At 43.0% G+C, this 23,279-nt stretch overlaps 1 long non-coding RNA gene across 3 annotated transcripts in view; it reads right to left on the reverse strand.

The window, feature by feature from the left end:
• Nucleotides 1-23,279, reverse strand: part of LOC122909289 — a 311,611-nt gene that overhangs the window by 61,861 nt on the left and 226,471 nt on the right. For all 3 annotated transcript variants that reach the window (XR_006385116.1, XR_006385115.1, XR_006385114.1), the window contains exon 3: nucleotides 17,997-18,117. This is a non-coding gene — a long non-coding RNA (uncharacterized LOC122909289). The remainder of the gene's footprint in view (nucleotides 1-17,996; nucleotides 18,118-23,279) is intronic.

Consider the following 23,279-nt stretch of genomic DNA (forward strand, 5'->3'; position numbering starts at 1 on the left):
TCTTGCCTGTACCTCACGTCCAAACAATGGCCCCAGAATCTGTGGGGGAAAGGACCCAGGCAGAGGTATTTACCAGAAGTTTCCATGTGATTTAGCACTAGATGATCTCAAAGGTCCCTTCTGACTTTGAAATCCTCCCTGTCTATGAAATTCTTCATCCCCTGCTTTCTGACAACTGAGGGAGACATTACGGAAGGCACACTCGAGAAGGCGGGGTCAGTGGGAGAGATGAAGTATTGCCAAGACCTGCTGCTCCACTCTGGCGGTGTCTTTGTGAAAAGAGTAACTTTTTTTTTTTCCTGACTGATTTATGTGACAGTTGGAAAGCAGCCCCCAGAACAGGCTGTTCCTCCCCTCAGTACTATTAACATAAATATGTGCACAGGGCCTTTAGCTCCTGCTTCTCCCTGTGTAAACGAGGCTTAAGGGGCCGTGAAAGCCGGAGGCTGAAGAGAAACCGGAGAAAAGGAAGTGTTAGAGGCACAAGAATGAAAAGGGGAAAAGGACAGGACGTTGCTAAGAGACAATGTCAAGCTGGGCCATGGGATTAGCAGCCAGTATCAAAGCAAGTACTTCTTAATGGTATGTCTTCCAGGCGGGCCTTTTCCAAGTGCTGGTGGAGGGTGAGATTATCAAAGCAATTCCATTCCAAATCGCACGTAAAAGGCCCCTTTCCTTCTCGGTAAGACCCAAGTAGTAGGTGGAAGCTAAGGGATTTCAATACACATATCTTCTAGCTTGGGGTAGAGTAAGACTGGATTCTCTACCATGGAACTTTGCAGACTCTTTAACATGCTAATAAGCATCGAGAACCACTGAGAGATAGACAGAGCTTGCAGCCTGCCAAAATGATTTGCAACTTTTTACGTAGAGGGGACCTGTGCTTTCCAAGATGTGTTTGAGAAACCCAGATATAAAAACCAACTACTATAATATCTAATATTCCTGTGCTAAGAGCATTACATGAATTATGTCTTTTAATCTAAGCAACAGCGCTATGAATTAGGTACCTTTCTTTCCTTCCTTGTGCAGGTGGAGAAATTAAGGCATTGAGAGATTTCATACTTGCCCAAGAGGACACAGCTAGAAGGGGGGAGGGAAGGAGGTTGAGCTCTGAGGTTACAATAATCTGGATTCAAATCCTGGTTCTACCATTTGCTGGAAGGACACATTTAAGTTAATTAACTTTTCTGAGTCTCAGTTTCCTTACTTGCAAATTGGAGAGGATAAACTGTGCCTTGTAGAGGTGTTGAGATTAGAGCTGGTATGTATCAAGTGCATAGTGGATGCCCCCTAAATGACTATAGGGATCATCATTATCATCTTGTATTTCATATTGGAAAAGGGATCTTATAAGTGGTGCCTGGAAAAGAATATACATTTTGGTTAAATGGCATGAAATAGACAGTGGGACTGGGCACGTGACAGGGGAGGTCAATGACAAAGCTCTCCTGAGGAAGGGAAAATCCTCCTGCTGTTCTTCAGGTTGAACATACTCATCTTAATGACCAGGAGGCAACAGAGACTCCTTCAGAGTTTAACCAGGGGGAGGTGGCAGACTTGGAGGCCTCATGTGCTGGGAATCGGCAGCTCCCATCTGGTTGGGCATCAGAATCCTCGAGGAGCTTCTTGAACCAAATTCCTAACCCCTGCGCTTGGAGATTCTGAGTCCGCAAGTCTTTGGCAGCCCCTGGGAATACATATCTTCTGGACCTTCCAGCTGATTCTGATTATCCGTCCGCTTTTAAAACCACTAGACTTCATGAAAGCTTGGGAAATCTTGCGATGAGTTACCCAGCAAGGACTCAGAGGAGACTAGTGTAATTATTTTTGGAATCCAGAGAGTTTGTGGCCTTTTCTTGCATAAGCACCCAATAGCTTTCAAACATCTGGGCATTTGAGGAAAAAATTTTCCCCATGCTTTGTGCTTGGTGCAGTGGCCTGGGTTGGCGATTTGTGTGGTGATAATAGCATTAGCTGCAGCACCAGGTGGGCTTGGGTTCAAATCCCAGGACTGGGGAGGGGCAAGACATAATACTAGAAGTCAAGATCACGATATTGTGAATAGTTAAAGTCTATGCCATCACTCAGGACAAAAGTAAGAAGCCAGACTGGAGAAATTAAATTAAATTAAATCCTGGATTATATTTTAGTAATTGTTTTTATGATAACAGTAAATAAAAACATAAGAAATAAAAACATTTCAGTATTTTCATGTATTGATATTTTTATTTTCTTGAATAATATGTATGTGAGTAACATACTCACGTCTGGCTTTAAGTTCATTTTGGTTTTTCTATCAAGTAGAACTAAAACTCACTGTAGGATATATTTTTCTCAAAGTGATGATTTTGAGCCTATTAAATATTTATACCAGCATTTTTTCTTAGGGGGATAAAAGGCTAACCTTGGGAACTGTTACCTGCTTCTTGTCTTAACATACTCATTAATATGTTTCTTACTTGGGAATGAAATTATTTGTCAAAATATCACTGTAGGGCTCCTGGGTACCTTAGCTGGTAAACATCTGATGCTTGATTTACTTAGGTCATGACCTCAGGGTCTTGAGATCGATCCCTACATCAGGCTCTGCTTAGAATCTGTTTGAGATCTCCCTCTGCCCCTTCCCCTGCTCATGTGCACTCTCTCTCTCTTTCTCTTAAATAAATAAATAAAATGAATCTTTAAAATAGCACAGGGGAAGGGAGGGAAAACTGAATGAGAAGAAATCAGAGAGGGAGACAAACCATGAAAGACTCTGGACTCTGGGAACCCAACTGAGGGTTACAGGGAGGGAGGGAGGTGGGGGGATGGGGTAACCAGGTGATGGGTAGTAAGGAGGTGATGAGCGCTGAGTATTCTACGCAACTAATTAATCGTTGAACACTACATCAAAAAGTAATGATGTGCTATATGCTGGCTAATTGAACATAATAAAAATAAGTAAATTAAAAATTAAAAAAAAAATCACCATAATATGTACTTTAAAAAGTAAATTCCAGTGCAACCTCTTTCTAGCTGTGTAATCAGAGGCAGTATTCTTAAATTGCGTGAGCCTGGTTCTTCATCTCTAGTGATAAAAATAGTGCCCATTATAATGGGTTTCCAGGAGCATTAAGTAAGAGGACTCACATCGAGTACTGGTGAAAGGTTGGCTTATAGCAAAGGCTTAGTTAACAGTAGCTGTCATTTTCATTATCCTGTCCCAATTCAGCTTCTTTTGTATCTGGATGGTGGTGGACAAGTAACAGTGCCTCCCTGAGCCTCATTTTCCTCATTCATGAAATCGGAATAATTATGTCTACTCACAGTGTTATAAGCAATAATGGAGGGACTGCTGCTTGAGAAACCCCTTGCAGCCCGCTGGACATGTCGTTAAGTATGGAATGAATGCCAGCTGATGTCATTTGCAGGAAGGATGGGCGTTCTTTGTATTTGGATCTCTTGCGTCATTTATTCCTTCAAAAACACTGTCAGTGGGAGTCTGGGTGGCTTAGTCAGTTAAGTGTCTGACTCTTGATTTCGGCTCAGGTCATGATCCAAAAACACTGTCAGTGGGAGTCTGGGTGGCTCAGTCAGTTAAGTGTCTGACTCTTGATTTCGGCTCAGGTCATGATCTCAGGGTCATAGTTTTTAGCCCCAAGTTGGGCTCTGTGTTCAAACAGGGAGTCTGCTTGAGATTCTCTCTCTCCTTCTCCCTCTGTCCCTCCTCTGCTCACATGCTCTCTCACTCACTCTCTCTCAGGTAATAAACAAAATAAAAACAAAAACACATGTCAGGAATCCCCATCATAATACTTGATATGTTTTTTCATGTATTTTGTTGCCCTAAAAACATAGTGCCCTGAAGTTATGATATCACCTTTTTCTGTTCTGAAAGAAGGCATTCTGGGATGAGAGAGAGTCTAAGAAGCAGGTACCAGGAAGAAAATCCTATACCCAGCTAGGCCATAGCCCCCCTGCCTGTAGGGTGCTGCCAGGGTTAACTAAATGCCTGCTACCATCTTCTATGGGTACAATCTTTTCTCCATGGCTGCTGTCTGCTACCAGGCAGTGTGTTGGGTCCTAAGGATGGGCCCCTAAACTAATAGGCATATTCTCTGCCTTCATGGGGGTTCTAGAATAAAAGAAGGAACTCCCTCTTTTCTTGAGGTGCAAAGCCTTGAATTGAGGGAGCATATTTGGCACAGGCTGAGAAGGGAGAACGTGGCATGTTTACAGAGCCAAAGGAAGGTAAGCATGGTTGAAACATAAAAGGAAAGAGGCGATGTAGAGAGAAATGAGACTGGAAGGGATACATCTGGGTCTAACATGCCTGGCCTCCAAAGCCATCATAAGGACATGTTAAGGATGTTGGAGACCCACTGAAAAGTTCTAAGCAGGAGGTGATGTGATCAGATTTGGGCTTTAGAATGATTACTCTGTCTTCCCCCTGGGGGAAAAAGTGTGTATGTAGAGAGGCATGGGGGAGGGATACTTAAGTTTTCTTAGATCTGATGCCAACAGAGTTAAGTGGAAGAGGTAGGAGAACAGGAGAATGTAAAGTCAAACATGGCCATCATTTACTGGACATTTGGATATATTGGGTATAGTACTAAATAGAAATGTACATGATTATTGTGATAGGCAGGTTTCTAAGATGGCCTCTAACCGTTCCCACATTCCTGTGCAGGTCCCTCCCATAGAGCAGGGTCTGGATTTATTGACTTGCTTCTAACAACCAGAATATAGCATGAGTAATGAGATGACAGTTCCATGACTGACTGACAAGAAACTGTGATTTCTGTCTTGCCATTGCTTTCTTGCTTGCTCTAATGAAATGCCCCATGGAGAGACTCACCTAGCAAGGAACTGAACGCTGCCTCTAGTAACTAACCAAGGGTGAGTGAAGAAGCCTTCTACCCACCCCAACCAAGGGCACTGCTGCCTGCCAGCACCCATTGAGTGAGTTGGGAAGCAGATCGTACCCAGTGGGGAGGACTGGGGCTCCATCCAGCACCATGATATTGGCCTGTGAGAGACCCCAAGAGGGAGAACTCTGTGCCTGGCTTCCTACCCCCCCTCCCCCCAGAACCTGCAAGATAAGCAATGTGTATGGTGTTAAGCCACTCAATTTTGGGCTCAGTTATTATACTCCAACATAGAACTCTCACATGGTTACATGATCTTAACAGAAGGCAGGAGAAGACACAGTACTGAGGAGGGGGAGGGAGTAACAAGAGTGTCAGAGTGTCAGGGAGAGCAAAGATAACCAGCGGTGATCTGGAAAAAGAAAGTACTGAACCTGACCAGGAAGGGGTGTGAGTCTGTGGGGGTGACGTAAAGTAGAGGAAGTCCATGCACAGTTCCTATATGATGCAACCAAATTTCAACTCCAGCTCCCGCTGCAGGTGGGAAGGATGACCTTTTGAGGATGAATCCCGCAATCTGTTTTTGCTTTCTATTTCCCATTTGAATTTTGGTCTCAATCTTATGATCCTGTGCTTCTAAAAACTCTCCTAAATGCATCTATTAATGAATTCAACATCTGGTTTTGCAGTGCTGATCCAAATTCTTTCTTCTCTTTCTCTGGATGCTGTTCCCAGTGATGCACTCCCTGTGCCCTTAAGTGCATCTTTTCTACGCATTGTTGTCTTTGGAGCCAACTTGGGAACAAAAGGAGGGATCTACACGTGGTGAACTGGGTGTGTGATGTCAGAGACTGAGCGGAGTCGAATTCAATTTCTTCCCTTGCTTGAGTTTCTTACTTAGGAAAGACTCCTAGATGGCCGCATGACATGCCTGGTACTTCCCCTCGCTCCGGCTTAAACTAGTCCCTTTTTAGCCCAGAACAGGGAAAATATCAAAGAGTCTGGAGTCACCACTTAATTGCTGTGTGGCTTTGAGGAAATGACTTAACCTTTACAAGCCTCAGTTTTCTCTACTGCAGAATGTGGGCAGCAAGACCTCTCTCTTGGGGCTGTTTTGAGGAGGATGAAAGAAGTTGGTGCATATTTGGTGCTGAGCAAGGGCTTGGCATGAACCCTTTTCTGAAGCCCGTGTTGATGTGAGAAGTAGCTTGCCTTCTCAAGCTTTCCTACCTGGATAGCAAACCCCTAACCACTCTGGAGGCTGCCAAGCCAGCTGCCTCAGACATGTCATAAACAGCCTGGGGAGCAATTTGCTTTCAAAGAGAAACAGGCAGAGGGAAGAAAAACAAGACAGCCAGCAGCGGGCCCAGCCCCGAGCCAGGACGATCTGGCACTTGGCAGCAGCCCGGCTAGAGGTGCACCGCCCAGAGAGAGTGCCTCTGCAGGACCTCACAAGCTCAGGGCTGTCCTGAAACTCCACACTCCAGGGAAGATCTGTCGGGGCTGCCCCGTGGCACTCGCACGAGCCTATTCGAAACCCAGCATTGCCTGAGATTACCTCGCTCCGGTTTTTATTCATGCCACCACCGAAGCCCGCAGCCCCTTCTGTCACTTGAGTTTGTTTTGTCTCTCTAATTCTCTCTCTGGTGGGGGTGGCCTGTCAGCCCCTAAGCAGCCGTGGCCAGCCCTGCATCCTTCCAAAACTTGGGGAATAGCTAGATGCTGGCTGCTGCGGGCACAGGGCTTCCAGTAGGGGCGTCTTCTCTATGATACCTGTTTCTGTGTTTTCTTTCTGGAAGACAGTTTTAGGGCTCCTGGAACACAGATCCTGGCCTCCCATCCTGATGGTGACGTGGCTGGCTGTGTTTCACTGTTGACCTCTCAGGTCACCGATGACCTTCTTGGAGAGGCCCTCTCTGATAACCCTTTCTAAGCAGACTCCATCCCCTTCAGAGAGGCTTGTTTTCTCCATCACCTGTTTATTGGCTTCTAGCACCTCCTGACATCATTCTGTTTACCTATGTCTGTGTCAGGAAGTTGTCCATGTTCCCCACCAGAGCAGAGCTCACTGTGGCAGGAACTTCACCCAGCCCCCCCTAACCTTTACATCCTTATCCAGCCTATGATGAAGGGATGGTTATCCTTCTCCCCACCTTACAGATGAGGAAACTGAGGCTCAGATAAGTTTCTGAATGTCATAGAACTAATTAGTGGTAGAACAAGAATTAAAACCAGGCAATTGTCTTGGGTAGTAGTCAAAAGCCACATGTCGCTATGGCGCACTTGAACTGAGGCTCATTCAAACTGAAATGTACTGTAAGTGTAAAGCACATACTGGAGTTTGGAGACTTAGTACAAAAAAAAAAAAGAATATTAAAATATCGTGTTAATAATTTTTGTATTGATTATATGGAAATTATAAGCTTTTAATATACTAGGTTAAATAAAATAGAATATTATTAATTTCACCTGTTTCTTTTTAAAATGTGGCTACTAGAAGACTAAAATTATATATGTGGTTCCAGTTGTATTTCCACTGGACTGCATTGGTCTATTTTTTTTTTTTTTTTTTTAAGATTTTATTTATTTGTTTATTTATTTGTCAGAGACAGACAGACAGCACAAGCAGGCAGAGTGGCAGGCAGAGGCAGAGTGAGAAGCAGCGCCCCCAAGCAAGGAGCCCAATGCGGGACTTGATCCCAGGACCTTGGGATCATGACCTGAGCCAAAGGCAGCCGTTTCAGCAACTGAGCCACCTAGGCATCCCTGCATTGGTTTATTCTTTGAATCACTTCACATAGTAACACCTGAAATATTAGTAACCCTGACATAATGTCACTATTTGTGTCAATAGTGACAATAAAATTCACAGCTACCCAGTTTAGAAATCCCTTTCCTGCTTTCTACAGTCCGAGTGTTTAAAAAAAAATTGCCCTTTAATTTACCTGCATACATTAGGTGCTTATGCCGTGCATACACTGCACAAGGTGTTTCTTGATGCTGTTAGAACTATTAGAACCTGCAGTCATCAGGAAGTTACAGACACCCAACCTGAATTGTCAACGGAGTAAGAGAGGGGGGTTAGTTGGGAGAGTTGGGGGTTGCTCACATATCTGAAGGAAGAGCTGCGTGAACAGTGACGGAGATGGGACTCCATCTTCCCCTCTCAGTTCTTTTTGAGTAGTGATTGGTTCCATTTCCTCTATCAGTTTCCTCCTGTGGCTGGGGGCAGATCTGATGGCTCTTCCAGGCTCACTTCTCCCCAGTTTCATCACTACCTGAGTCTAAGGGGGGGCCTCCACTCAATCCCAAATAGGACTCTTACTGGCTTTAGTTGATCGTACATGGATTTCTCTGGCCAATCCCCCAGAGGCGGCATGATGATTGGCTCAGCCAGGTCACGTGCTCATCATTTAAACAGGTGGGTGAGTTAAACTGATTAGCAACCTCTGTTAGAAGGAAAACCTGTGGAAGGAATGAAAGGAATCAAAGGAGATTCTTTTTGATAAAGGGAAGTGTACTTGGCAGACAAAATGATGCGTTCATAGTGTCTTTCTGGATGCCATTGTCTTCTCCGTGGGAATGAATTTGAGAAATTATAAATATTTCTGTAAAAGTAAAGATGATGCTGGTACTGAATACCAAAGATATTAGAGAAATTTAACAGTAAAGTAAAAGGAGAGTAGAAATCTTTTGTGGGTGTGTAAGGAGACTCAAACCTAAGTGTCCCTTTAAGAATGCTCACCTTTGTCCCTTATGATTATCTGTGTTCAGGAGGCAACCCTGAACACAGAGATACTGGAGTGATGAAGGTACTTGACTTTTCGCTGCTGGAATACAGCTGCTCATTTGTTGAGTACTAACAGTGCAGAAAATAGAATTAAAAACAGTTCTGGTCTGCTAGAGGAACAATCTCCTCGAGGTAGTATTTTCTGTTGAACAATGTGCTCCTGAAAAATCCCTTTTAGAGAAACTAAATATTCTCCCACTTATATAGTCAAAATGTCTCTTTTTTTTCTTAAAAAAGAGACTCGGTTCATCTACACACACAGGTAGGCTTCGTCTTCTCTTGGGGTTCAGCCCTCCCCTTTTCTGCTTGATGTGATAAAGCTGTCAGCTCACTGTCATCGTACCACCACCTCTAATATCCGAGTGTACCCTTCCTTTGTCACTTACTCAGGAGAGTCATTTTTGGACACATTTCATTAAAATTGAGAAAATTGGGCTTCAGGACCTGAAATATAATTAGAGTTGAATATGCAAATACTAAAGAGATCTTGGATTAACTTACAGGGCAACCTATCCATGCCTAAAGAACCCACTGGATATTATGAAATACATACATATCTATATCTGTGTTAGCTTCATAGGGAGCTAGTTTTAAAACTGTGCATTCATATCCTTTTCATTCTTTTCTTTATTGTTGGAAAGATGGAGTAGGAGTTTACTCTGGTTGGTTTTTTTTTTACTCTGCTAACTACTCAGTTTCCCAAAGACAAAGAGATGAAATTCTAACTTTTCAGCTCAGATGCAGGGGTCTTGTCTAAACTATAAGGGCAGAAAGAGCTGCTCTTTGCTATGCATGCCTGAAGCATTATGAAAATAAGAGTCAGGTTTCTTGGCTGGGAAGACCTCATTTGGAGGAAAAGAGCTGGGGAGAGACGTTGTCTTAGGAGGTAACTCAGGCCTGCTGTACATTGTATATATATCATCATCATATTCTTGGGAAATGTATGAGCTTATGTTTCCACTACCTCATCTTCATTGTGCATCGCGGAGGCCAAAGATAGGTAGGCAGAAGGGACCGCCTTTATAGAAATACGTGTAAAGAAGTTTCCTATAGAGGTGTGGTTTTGTCAGATAAAACTTGGGGGTTTTGCCTGTACCAGTCCTCATTACACAGTCTTTCTAATTTGGGGCAAATTGATGCTTTACACAAATCATTAAAAATTAGTTCTCTAATGTACCTCTTTGGAGTGAAGATCAGAAGAGACATTTTTGAAGGTGGGGGATGGGGGAGGGGGGCATGTCTTCCTTCCTGGGAGCTTTCATGTTTAATTAAATCTGTAAATTAAACATTTTTACCCTTCTCGTTTTAAATCCCAGCCAACTAGTGTCTTGCCTTTCTGGCACAAGAAGCGAAGCTACATGTCTAGCTTTGCAGGTGATGGTGACTCATTGTTGTAACCGAATGGGAGGGGAGACAACACACACACAAAAGCTCTCCTTACTGCAGAACACAGAATGTCATTTCTGGAAGAGTCAGTAATTTCTAGTTAAACCCTGCCAGTTTTATCTTAAAGGGACCATTACATGGCCTTGCTTTTGTTCGTTTATGATTTTTATATCTGAGCTTCTTTCAGAGCCCAGAAAAGGAATGGCTCCGGCCATCCATACAAAGGGCTGAACACTCCTTTGTAACAATTTACCTGCAAAAAATGACGCTGATGATGTCAGTGACCATGAGATTTAAATACCCACTTCACATTATTTCTTCTTGAACTGGTCATGTTTAATTTCAGACATTGGAAGGAACCAGAGCTTTTAGCAATTAAATGCCCAGTTCTATTTTCTTTTCTAATTGAGGCTTTTTTTTTTCCTACTCTGTGAGATAGAATAGAAGTTTTCTTCTCCTAAGGTGTACCCCACAACTCTGTCTTAATACTTTGGATTTCTGGAAAACAGCTGGCACGTCTTTATCTGGAACTGTAAGAAGAAATAATTTGGTATTAAATAATGAAGACTTTTCTCCCAGTAATCAAGGACTGAGTCAAGTGAATCCCAGTTACCAGTAACTTCCTGGGTGTAGGCCAGGCAGTTCAGGATTCACAACCCCCTAGCCTGTTCCCAACTCATGGATTTGTACATCCTGTTCCCTCTACTGACAACTCCCTCCTCACTCCCACTTCTCCGGATCTCTCCTACTCATCATCCCTGAGTCCACTATCACTTTCTTGATACTGCCTGGCTAATTTTGGTCTCCATGGCATCCTATGTCTTTCTTGTGAGAAATCATAATTCATTAATCAGGGAAGTATTTGTAGTCTTCCCTGGGACAGCCACTAATAACTATTAGATAGGGGTAGGAACAGGGCCTAGCTCTGGGTCTAACACATATTTTGTTGAAGGAGCCAGTGGATTCACTGGACTCATTTCCATTTCACTCTAGGGCAGAGGGTCTCAAGCTTAGAAATAACTAGGAAATGGGCCCAAACTAAAGCCCAGGTACACCTCAAAGGTCAAATTGTCCAACCTCGGCCTTACAGTCTGACCTCATCATTATTCCAACCCTTAATCCAGGTTTTGATAATCTTCACCAAGAGTATCATCTCTATTCATTATTGCCTCCAGTGGGCTCTAAAAACTCAGTGTGTATTGGTGCCTATGGCAGCCATTCTTAAAGATGCCCCTCTCCCCTGCCAATCTTCTCCTCTTTTTTACTCCCTTCCATATTTGCCTCCCATATTGAATCAGGGCTGGTCTAAGATGACTACCAAGGCTAATAATGTATGACTTTGAGGCTAGGTCATAAAAGGGATTGCAGCTCCTGCCTTAGTGCTGTAGATAACTTACTTTGTCCAAATCCAGCCACGGTGCTAGAGGACTCACAAACAGCCCTGCGAGAAAGCATGTATGGGAAGAAACTGAGGCTTCTGTGAGCACCATCTGCAGCTGTATGGACAAGCCCCCTGGGAAGTGGATCCTCCAGCCCCAAATCTACTTACAAACACCAAGTTCATGGTTTCATTGGCCCAGACAGAAGCTGAAATACAATGGAGGTGCTTTCAGATGCTTCATACCTTGTTTCAAATGCCTTCTCCAACAGCTAGGAAGGCAAGAAAATTATTTTCACTCATAAAATACTGGCCAAAAAATCATACTTGGAATTCATTGCAACTAGAGTAATACAATAAAAATTTTATTCTCTCTCTATCCAGTTAATTTGAGTCCAAGAATTCAGCTTGTTGGATTAATTTTCAGTTCCAAAAACCTCAACCCAATCAGCAGCCTTCTCTTTATATATATATACACACACACACACACACACACACACACACACACACACACATATATTTTATTTCTTTTCAGGGTAACGGAATTCATTATTTATGCACCACACCCAGTGCTCCATGCAATACATGCCCTCCCTAATACCCACCACCTGGTTCCCCCAACCTCCACCCCCGCCCCTTCAAAACCCTCAGATTGTTTTTCAGAGTCCATAGTCTCTCATGGTTCATCTCCCCTTCCAGTTTCCCTCAACTCCCTTCTCTTTATATTTTCACAGTTATTTTCTCATGCTCAGAGTGCTTCAGTTAAAGGCAGCTATGCAAATCCTTCTTCACTTGGCAAATAGGCTCTAAAATTTTCCTTCAAGATACATTGCCATTTTTCCAAACTTCATCCACCTATTGTGCAGTCCAGACATGGCCACAGGTGAGGAATAAACTTCACCTTCATGGAAGAAGATGGCACAAAGAACCTTATTTCAATAAAAATGGTGGAAGGTGGGTCATATCTACTCTTGGCACGAAAACTATGAGGTGTTGAGGTCTCACCCTGCAGGTTTTGTCCCATTTTGCATCACTAAGCACTTTCAACCTTTTCATTTCCCCTCTTACCAAGTGGCTGTCCTTTCTCGTCATTAAGGCTGACCCAGCAGGGAACATCTGTTTCTTTGTTCAGGATGTTGGGGCTACCCTCGTCTCTTTTAGAACCCCCACTAAATTCCAAGCCTCAGGGTCAGAAGTCATTTGATTTGAATTTTTAATAGTTGTACAGTTGTATCTTTTCCTTTAAAAATAATACATGCTCTTAGTACAGATAGATGCCAAAAGATATAGAAATATATAAAGCAGAAAAAAAAATCATCATGCCCCATGGTTAAAGCTTTTGGTCCATATCTTTCAAAGCTTTATTTTTTCTCCTTTTGTGAGCAAATATATATGCATAAAGAAAATGTTTTCTATAAATGGAATCCTTTAATAAATAGTACTATATAACTTTTAAAAATATGAATAAATGGGTGTCTGGGTGGCTCAGTCAGTTAAGTGTCTGCCTTCTATTCAGGTCATGATCTCAGGGTCCTGGAATCGAGCCCCGCACGGGGCTCTCGGCTCAGCGGGAGTCTGCTTTCCCCCTCACTCTACCTGCCTCTCTGCCTGTGGATTCAGTCTTCAGGGCTGAGCTTTTAGCTACTCTCCATGTCAATGTCTACAAATCTTCTCAGTCTTCATGATGGTGCTTGGTACCAATTCCCTCCTGACTTGTTGGCTCTCTGTGCTGAATGTCTGCTCTAGACCTTCACTTGCTCACTTGTTTCTCTTTCCCTCATGTATGCCCCCTGCAATTTACCACAGCCTTGGGCCACCTTTCTGAGCTTGTTACATCCTGATTTATTTGTGGACTCTGAATAGCCTTTCCCTGCTCTCAAGGTATATTTTGACCTTGATAAACTTGTTCCCTGTTGATCTTTGACAGTGATGGAGGTGAGGAAAATCGGTCTAAATATATTTTGGGGGTCTTAATCATGATATTTGTGAGTTCTTTCATCTCAGCAAAAGGCGTATTTAAAGGATAATGTTCCCTTTTTTCTCCCTCCCACTCTCATTTTGATTCTGCTCATTCCTAACTGGGTTCATGGTCCCTTCCTGAACTTTCACTAACAATGCCTTGGGTGTGTCCACGAAGCTCTTAAATCCTTCCCCCAAGAAAGGGAAAGAAGAAAAGCATTATTATATGTGGACTGGGGGTGGGGGGATAGGGTGGGTAATTGGGGGGCACAAAGAACCAACTGGGCTTGGTTTCCAGACAGGGAAGCCAGAGGAATGGCCTGTTGCTCTCCTAAATCTGTACCATGTCAAAATCTGAGGGCATTCTCAGCTTCCAACCAGCCATTAGCCTGTGAGAGCACGCTGTCTGAGAATGAAACCTAACTCCTCAGAGAGGAGGCAGGGTGTTGAGTCTCCTTGTTGGCTGGAGTAGAGTGCAGTTTTCCCCCCGTGGAGAGCAACAGACCATCACAGCAGCATCAAGACTTTGGAAATGGTGGCTTCCCAACTGGCTTGGTGGCAGAGAGCCCCAGGCTCTTCACATGGTATCCTCTCTCTCTCTCTCTCTCTCTCTCTCTCTCTCATAAGAAGCAGTTGGATTGCAGCCTCTGAACCATCACATCTCAGATGAATTCCATTTCTGGGACTTACCAAACAGTCTCCTTAAAGTAGCGTTCATTACGCAGCATGAGGAGATGACTATTTTTTCACTGTGGCCATTAAGATGGAGATGTTCATCAGGTGGAGGTGTTGCAGGGGTAGCTCGTAGGTGTGACATTGAATGTCTGCTGCTATTGACCCATAGCGGCTGTCTGGAGTAATGTTTATAGGAGGATTCTGTGCTTATTTCCAGGCCCAAAGGGCAAGAACACCATGACTGACTTGTCATATCTGCAGTGGGCATTAGACTGATCATGGTAGCATGTGTGTCATGCATCTGTCAGAAGAATAGGTCGTGGAATAATAGAAGATTGGGGCACAGGTCTGTAACTTTCTTGCCAGAAGCTAAACCATATACAGTTGACAATTTGCAGAGCCTCAATGTTCCCATAAACGCAATAAGGATTTTACCTCTTGGTTTTTTGAGGGGATGATAAAGTTGTTGCCAAGGTATCCAGAACATTAAAGCTTTTCAATCAATAGAAACTCTCCAGCCATGAGAGTGGTGGCACCGTGGCAAGGAAAGAGTATTAACTGGGGGCAAGAAAAAAGTATGTGAGATGATCCTGTGGCATCATTTAAGTCACTATTAGTGACTTAATAGTGATTTTGAAGATTTTTTTCTCTCTGCCTTTTCTTTTGAAAAAAGATTGGTTTTATAGTGATGACTGAGCTTTGAGTTTTCAGATGTGTTCTGCCATTAATGGAAATTGGGGCAAGAATCCAGACTCCTACCAACTTTCTTCATTATAAAACCTGATATGCAATAACATAACATAGCTCGCATACCCTAGAGACCACAATGTGATACACTATTTAGTTTTCTTTCTTTCTTTCTTCCTTCCTTTCTTTCTTTTTTAAGATAGAGAGTAGACACATGTGTGAACTGGGCAGGGGGAGGGACAGAGAGAGAGGGAGAGAGAGAATCTTAAGCAGGTTCCACACTCAGCACGGACTCCGATGTGGGGCTCGATCCCATGATCCTGAGATCACAACCTGAGATGAAACCAAGAGTTGGATGTTTAACTGACAGAGCCACCCATGGGCTCCTTCTAATTTAGACTTTTTTTCTTTAATTTCTGTACCCTAGGGCAAATTATTTAATGGCTCCAAGACTCAGTTTTCCCATTATTAAATAGGCATAATATTTACAGGATCGCCATGAGGCTCCATCACTTAGACAATTTCTGTGAAAGAGTTCCAGAGACACTATTAATTTGTTTTATTAATATATCACAATTATTTTCTTTATGCATATAGCTTCTGATTTTAGTTGGTTAGAGGAACAACTGAAAGCAGATATCAGAATGAATAACCTGAAAATACCAATAATGATAGAGATTACTATTTTCTGAAGTCCACTCAGTATAAGGAACTAGATTAGTTTCCACCTCCTCTCAAGGTAGGGTTGTCAGATAAAATATAGAATGCCCAATTAAATTTCAATTTTAATTTCAGACAAACATGTTCTTAGCATAAGTATATGCCAAATATTGCATGGGACATGCTTATAATAAGAAATTGTCATTTATCTGACAATTTTTACTGGGCATCATTTTTTTAAAACTAAACTAAAACTCTAACCAAGGTTTGCTGAGAACGTTGACTTAATCATTGTAAACTACTTAGAAGAAAAAGCTCACACAGTAAGCGCTCAATACACAGTAGCAATTAGAGAGACAATGCAGTATAATGTTTTCCAGGGCAGGCTCTGGAGCCAGACTTCCTGCGCCATACCCCAACGGGGCCGCTTATTAGCTGGATGGCCTTGGGTAAGATATTGCATCCCTGTGTGCCTCAGTTTGCTCATCCCTAAAATGAAAATGACAGCCTTTTCCTCACAGAACTGCTACAAGTGTCCCTTATCTCATGCATGTAAAGGTTTTAGAATGGCGCCCGAGGCAGAGACATTGGTTTAAAAACAAAACAAAACAAAATAGCTATTACAATGTTATTATAATTGCTGTACTCCTCTATCAGCCTATTTGACCTTCATACTTGATTGTGGCTGCTTACTGTACATACACATGTTTCCTGCTCTCTAGCAGAAAGGTTGCAAGCGGCTAGGCAGGTGTCAGGTGTTTCTTCATCCCCCTTGCATACAGGATGTAGCCAAGACCAAAGAGGTCACTAACTTGCCTAAGGTCACACAGCCAGCATTGAGGTTAAACTCTCTGACTCCCTGACTTTAAGACGGAATCTCTTTCTACTCCAGTAGCGGACATCTGTGATCTACAGAGTGGGGATGATGGCTCAGAATTACAACAACATCATCTGCTTGATGTGTGAGCACTCTAAATTCTGAAGAACAGGGGCACCTGGGTGGCTCAGTGGGTTAAAGCCTCTGCCTTCGGGCTCAGGTCATGATCCCAGGGTCCTGGGATCAAACCCTGCATCAGGCTGTCTGCTCAGTGGGGAGCCTGTTTCCTCCTCTCTCTCTTTCTTTCTTTCTTTCTCTGCCTGCCTCTCCCCCTCCTTGAGATCTCTGTCAAATAAATAAATATTTTAAAAAATTCTAGAGAACACTATCTGAATATTAGAACAGTGTTATAGTCTTGTGTTTGTAAAAGAAATCTGAATCCTCTAAGATCTCCTGAGTTCTTCACCGCCTCTCAGATGGGCAGAGCTGGCGTGATTGCTGCTGCTCGAGGCAGAGGAAGGCAGTCACAGCCTGGAAAGCTGATGTGACTTGCTCAGAAGCGCCCCGCAGAATAAGAAACAGTGGGTATGACCGTAATCCACAGTTTCGAAGCCCATGTTTGATTTCTGACCTGTGGCACTTCCCTCATTATAAACACATTCCTCTGTTAGAGCTTCCAACGTGGTCTGCTTTGGTTTTTATTAAATTAAGTGTGGCGTCCATATCCAAAGACAACGCGAGTGTTCTCTTATAAAAATTCCCCCTGCGTTGGATTTTTCTTTCCAGTTTATGTTTAAGATAATGAAAACAAATAATTCACAATCCGGAGGAGAGATTAGCAAAACAAACTTCACTGTTATTCTTGAGCTATAAGCCAAGCAAGCCAGCAGTAGAATTATTAGCAAATGTTCTGCAGCCTGCATTATCTGAGCATGCCAATTACAGAGCAAAGGCTACTCCACCTCTGATTTTCTTTAGGAATCGCAGGTATAATTTTGACCATGTCATTACAGCATTTCAATTTTCAATTATGCCCCGAATGGTACTTTGGCAGTCAAATGCATTCTGGGCATCTCTTTTTGGATTCCTGAAACTCTGGTCCATGTTGCTTGTCTCTAGACCACCATTAATATACAGCATGCTCACCCTTGAATTTCTCTCCACTTTAAAAAAAAAAAAAAAAAGGCAGTAAGATGTTTTTGGAAAATGCTGGGTTTGGAGGCTTTAAAAGGAAAGTGCTTTGAAAGACCAGGCAAGAGTCCAAGCTGACCTAAGGCCAAAGTCTCTATCAAAGCTGATGGTCTTCAGCCCGGTACTATAGAACGGAGCATGGAAGGAGCTGCCAATCCATGAGTATCATAGGATAGCCCCTTGCCCTCTGAAATACCTTCCAGGGGGCAGAAGAGTGACAGGGGAGGGTGTGGGGGCAGCAGAATTTCTTCTGTCCTCTCTCAAAAGACTTAGATGCTAACCAGAAGTACTAAATTTTGTAACAGGATCAGGAAGGAAAAATATATTAAAATTTGTAGGTTAAGATCCCCTCTCATTAGAAAAAAAAAAAAAACTATGCAGAGAGCTTGAAAGAGAAAGAAAGACTGGAAGGTAGTATACATACATGCAAATGTGGTCATTTCTGGATGGTTGGTCAAAATTATTTCATTTACAACTAACTGAATCTCAGCTGAAACTAGTTGAAGTTAAAAGAATCTATAGAAGAAACATATTGGCTCATATGACTTTTTGGCCAATAAATAAATGTTATAGTTTCAGGTATTGCTGGATCTAGGTCCTCACCTGTCACTGGAGAGCTTGCATTTTCCATGTTTCTTTCTATTCTCCCAGAAATCTAGAATCTGCTTTCTTCTCTATTCCGAAGCTTCACCATCGGAATCTTCAAACATATTCATCCTTTGTCCTGTGGGTCCCAGAAGAAAAGAGTGTCTTTCAGTAGCTCCAGCAGAAGCCCCAGGAGAGAGTCTGCCCAGTCTGCTGGCCCAGGCCTGCAGCAAGGTCAGTGCAGTGCAAACCACATGGCTTAAGCAGGATTACTGTATGGTCAGGAGAGTTGCCCTCAAATCATATGTCCTCTACTCTGTAATTTTCATCTGCTATTTGTTGGACTATTTTTTTCCTTTTCTTTCTTTTTTTTTAAAGACTTTATTTATTTGAGAGAGAGAGAGAGAGAGAGAGAAAGAATGAGCGAGAGCAGGAGAGGAAAGAGGTCAGCTGGAGAAGCGGACTCCCAAGCAGGGAGCCCGATGTGGGACTCGATCCTGGGACTCCAGGATCATGACCTAAGCTGAAGGCGGTCCCTCAACCAACTGAGCTACCCAGGTGCCCTTTTTTTTTTTTTTTCTTAAACAGTTTTTAATGAACCTGTATTATTTTATGATAGGATGTAAGTTTTAAAATTTGTTTTGAAACATGCTGTGATATAGAAGAAAGGAATCTAAGAGATTCTAAGCATTCAGGAGACCTTGCACTTCTAATATCCCTAGCTGCCTTCCAAGTAAATGGAATTGGTAAAGAGCCATTTTGTCCAAGAGAGCCTACTACCCTGACCACAGTTAGGGAACCCCAGCCTCATGATAGAAATAGTGTCATTCTGTCTCTGTGTATTAACTAATTTAATCTTCACAAAGTCCATTTAAGGTAGGTACTATTATTATCCACCTGTCACAGATAAGGAAATTGAGGCACATAGAGGTAAAGCAACCTGCCCAAGGTTAAGTGGAAGTGGAAGAGTTGATCTTCACACCCAACAGACTGTCTGTCTAGGGGGTCTGTTAAAAACAAGATCTTGAGAGAAAGACCCAGATGCAGAGGGAACAGCAGAAGCACAAGGTGAAGACAGTGATAGTGGGAGAGAGAACCCCCTTGTGAGAAGATCTCTCAAGACCTTGCCCTCAGAGCTGCTGTCATTTTGCAGAATAGGGGACATTGTTCCAGCTCTTCATGAGCTGTTTTCCTGTCCTTCTCACTTCCCCTCATCTCTTGACAATAGTGCTCTGTTATTGCCTGACGTACTGTCGCCTTTCCCTCAGTTAAAAAAGCCTGAGTCATAAGTGTGACAAGGGAGCCATAAAGTCAAGCCAAAGAAAGGCAGTGAGCTTATTAATTTCTCTTCCCCGTACTCTCCTGAAGTTCTCTGAATGTCCCTTTTGCCCCTGCTTTCATTCTGCCTGGTATGACCAGGAGTAGCCAGCTTTCTGTCTCTTCTAGGGTAGCCCCTTGAGGGCAGGGCCCAGGTTTTACTCACTTCCCTAGGAAAGCCCTGCTTTGTCTGCATCCTTCTGGTGCACAGTAACCAGCTGTGGGATAAAACTCAGGCTCCTGCAGCATGGCAGAGTCCTCTGTTGTGATGTCCCTATCCCCAAAGGCCAAGATTTGACCTCTTCTTTCCCCTCATCTCCTGCCCCTGGCTTTGCTAAGAGTGAAGAACCAGCCTTCTCTTGCCTGACAAAGCCTTACAAAGTCCTGAGACAGACTCCACAGTATCGTCCTCAGGGGACAACCTGAGTGAGCCTTGTGGCTGCACCACTGGGTATCCCTGATACAGAGTCAGCGAATGGCAGTCCAGAAGGGGCCACCTTGGGTATGCCTCAAGGGGTTGAACTGAAGCCATTGGTTAGACCAGATGGCATAGACCCAGCAGACTTCCTCCCAGCAAGAAGTGGGTCCTAGCAACAGTGTGCCCTGTTTCTGTACATTATTGCTTTCTGGGACTGGGACATAAAACTTTGGAAGAGCAGGTCAGCATTCAGTTTTTAGGGGCTGGTTTTAATCTGTGAGGCCATTTGAGATCTTGGTGAGAGATGCTGAAAAATGAGATGAGACCACTAGGATGGCTGTCTGGAGATAGAATTCGATGAATTTCCTTAGTTTTCTCAGAAATCTAGAACATGGGAGTATCATTTGATACTCAGCAAATGTTCTCTGATGCTTTGGGGTTTTTTTCTTCCTTAAGAGCAGTGAAACAGATGGAAAAACACACCAAAGTTCAACCCAGCATGCTCCAGCTATGACCTTCCTTGCCAACCTTACTGTTAGTACGCTTCCCCTTCATTCAGGGTGCTCCAGGCCCCTGTCCTTAAATACTCCAATCAAATTCCCATCCCAGGGCCTTTGAACTTGCTCTTCTGTCCTCCTAAAATCCCCTTCTCTCTCCTCCACTGAAGCAAGGAGGGGTCAGGTCATATTCTACCCCTCAAAGATGCCATTCCAGATCACTGAGCCTTAAGTAATTCTTCCCCAGCTACTCTTTCTCCCATTATCCTTTTAGATGACTTCATAACCTTTACCACCATCTTGAACATTTTCTCTGTTGGTCTGTTGGTATTGTATTGTCTGACTTTGCTAGAATGTAAGACAGTCCATACAAGTGGGGTCCTCAGAGCTCTGTGTCTTTTTCTGTGCCTCCATATGACAATCTCTAGCTTGTTGTAGATGCAGCCTGCCATCACCATACATAGGGCACTGTTAGTATGGCATCCGCTGTGCCCTTGGCAGTGGGGAAGAGAACTTTTCTCTTTCGCAGACAGCCTGAGTAGAACCTGATTCTAAGTTTGGATCTGTAGGTGGCTTTTTGATGTAACATCCCAAAAGTTATGATCTCCCAAGGAACTTTCTGCTGTCTGGAGATTTACATGTTTGGTATTTGGTGGCATTTACAGGAATTCCCTTTGGGGTTTCACAAACTATAGCATAGCATTGGCTCCATGTGTTCGGCTAGAAGGTAGCTTCTGGGAACTCAGTGAACCAATTTTGGTCCTCAAGTACTATTTCCACCAGGTATGAATGAGGACCCTATGTGAAAAAGCAAAAAGTAAAGAGGGACACCGGTGTGGAAGACATGCTCCCACCCATCTCCCTGTGGCACTCACAGTTCCTGTGTATGACAACCAGTGGTCTGTTGTGAGCACCTGCCATCTTTCTCTAGATACCATGCAGAGCAGGCCAGACATAGAAGGGAGCCAGTGGCCCTCAGTGTGTGACCGATGAGTGCTGGTGAATAAAATCCAGCCTCCTTACTCCTGAGACAGATCACCTCTGTGGTGGGCCCGCCCCATGGGTCCCCAGCAAGGCAGAGTTCCAGTTGCCTCCAAAGGTGAATTTGGAGGACTGGCCTTCTTCCCTTTCCAAGCTCACTTCCTTTCCCTGCTCCTGAGGCTTTTTATAAATTCACCTCCCAAATAAACCTTCTTGTACTTAAATCCTTATCTCAGGGTCCGTTTCTGGCACAGTCTAATCCAAGACAACATGCTATGATTAAACATCGCCAAATAAACGTAGGAACTAAACAAAATGAAATAGAGATTTTTTTCTCCCTGCAGGACCTCCCAGCCTCACTAATATACTCATTTGTATTGTGAGTTTTCAATACAAGTTTTGATGCAACATTTCCTTTATTTGGCCATGTAAACTGAAGCAGTGGTGCCCCTTACAGGAGAATGTGAACTTTAGAACAACACCCTCTAGGACCACTTAACCCCACTCTTCTACCTGACTCACCAGAGTGGGAGAAGCTAGGTGGCCGAGACCAAATTTTTGTTTGGGGATAATTCCAAGGACTTAAAGCTTCATGTTGCTGGAAAAGGCTTGTAAATGCCCTCCCTCCACAGCCATCCACTAACTCTCTTAGCAGAAATTGTGTGTACAGATTCAAGCTTCTGTTCTGAAAGGAACAGAGAATGGAGTGGCTTTCAAAACCTGCTCCTTCTCAAGGTCACCCACCCAAAGTCCTGCAGTTTAACGTAGCAGTTTCATGCATCTTTTGTCTTCCCTTTTGTCATGCTGAAAGCCACTGGTTTAGAAATGAGCTAATGGGAACTGACCATATTGCTGACTCAAGAATTGAGAATGACATGTCATTAATGAGTCACTTATTCACGTTGTTGGATGAAATACAGATGTGAGGGCACTTTGGAGCCACAGTCTAGCAAGGGAGATGGATAATGAACTCAGAGTTACAAAAAGAACTAATTCCTGTAAGTTTTCTCAATGAAAATGTGCACTTGAATGAAGAGAATATATAATGAAGAGAGTGTATAATGGAGTACAAGGAAAGCTTCCCGGAACAAGTGGCATTTGGGGGGAAACATAAAGGGTGAAGAGGAGAGATGAGTGTTAGAGTTGGTGTTAAGGCTGGGAATGAGAAGTAGCCCAGGGTTAGGGAGCTAGTAGTGGGGGTGGGATGGAGGTTGTGAGGGAACCAGGTCTTCAACAGCCAGAGGAGGAGGGTGGGAACTCAATCGGTAGAGTGGACACAGGCCAGGTTAAGTTCATATTGATTTACCTTATGAGCTTAAGCCAGGAAAACTTCCTTAGCCTCTATATCTTCATATGCAAAGTAGGATACTAATAGCACCAGCCATATGGGGTTCTAGGATCAAGTGAAATTAACACACGCAAGACCCTTCACATAGCAGGTGGTCAATAAATGTTATTATTTCAGATAGTCATGTATTATTCATTATAATTTGGTTGGTTGGTGGAGAACCAGGACTCCAACCCAGGTTTTTCTTAATGGGGCCTTCTCTGTTAACTTCCTTGATAACGTTCCTTGTTTGATTTTATGTAGCATTTCTCAAGGAGGATTCTGTGGATTATTAGGTGACACTGCATCTCAAGTTTTTGAAAATATTTAGGAATTATGGATATAGAAAAATGATTAAAAGATTTTTAGTAATGAAATGTATTCTGCAAATTTTTAGATGTCGTTATCCCACTTTAACTGTTTTAAGATTTAGAAGACTAGATTTTTTAAAAAACAAAAATGGGAAAAACAATATTGTTAGATAATGAAATTGTGGGTGATTTCCTAGGTGAATTTATAAAAAAAAATTTATAATTGTTCCCCCAAGATGTAATGAACTTGATAAGGTTCCAGATTTTCTTCCTTAGGTCTAAACCTTAGGAATTACTCACTTCCCTACTGACGGAAAAAAAAAAAAATAATAATGTATGCAAGACCCACCTCTTACCAGGAATTGACTTGAAGAACTATTAATCAAGTTTGAAAAAGAGTTAACTAGTTGAATCTGCATCCGGGTCCACTTTGAAGAGGAAAGGGATGCT

Source organism: Neovison vison, chromosome 6, assembly GCF_020171115.1.
Source record: "Neovison vison isolate M4711 chromosome 6, ASM_NN_V1, whole genome shotgun sequence".
NCBI lineage: Eukaryota > Metazoa > Chordata > Mammalia > Carnivora > Mustelidae > Neogale > Neogale vison.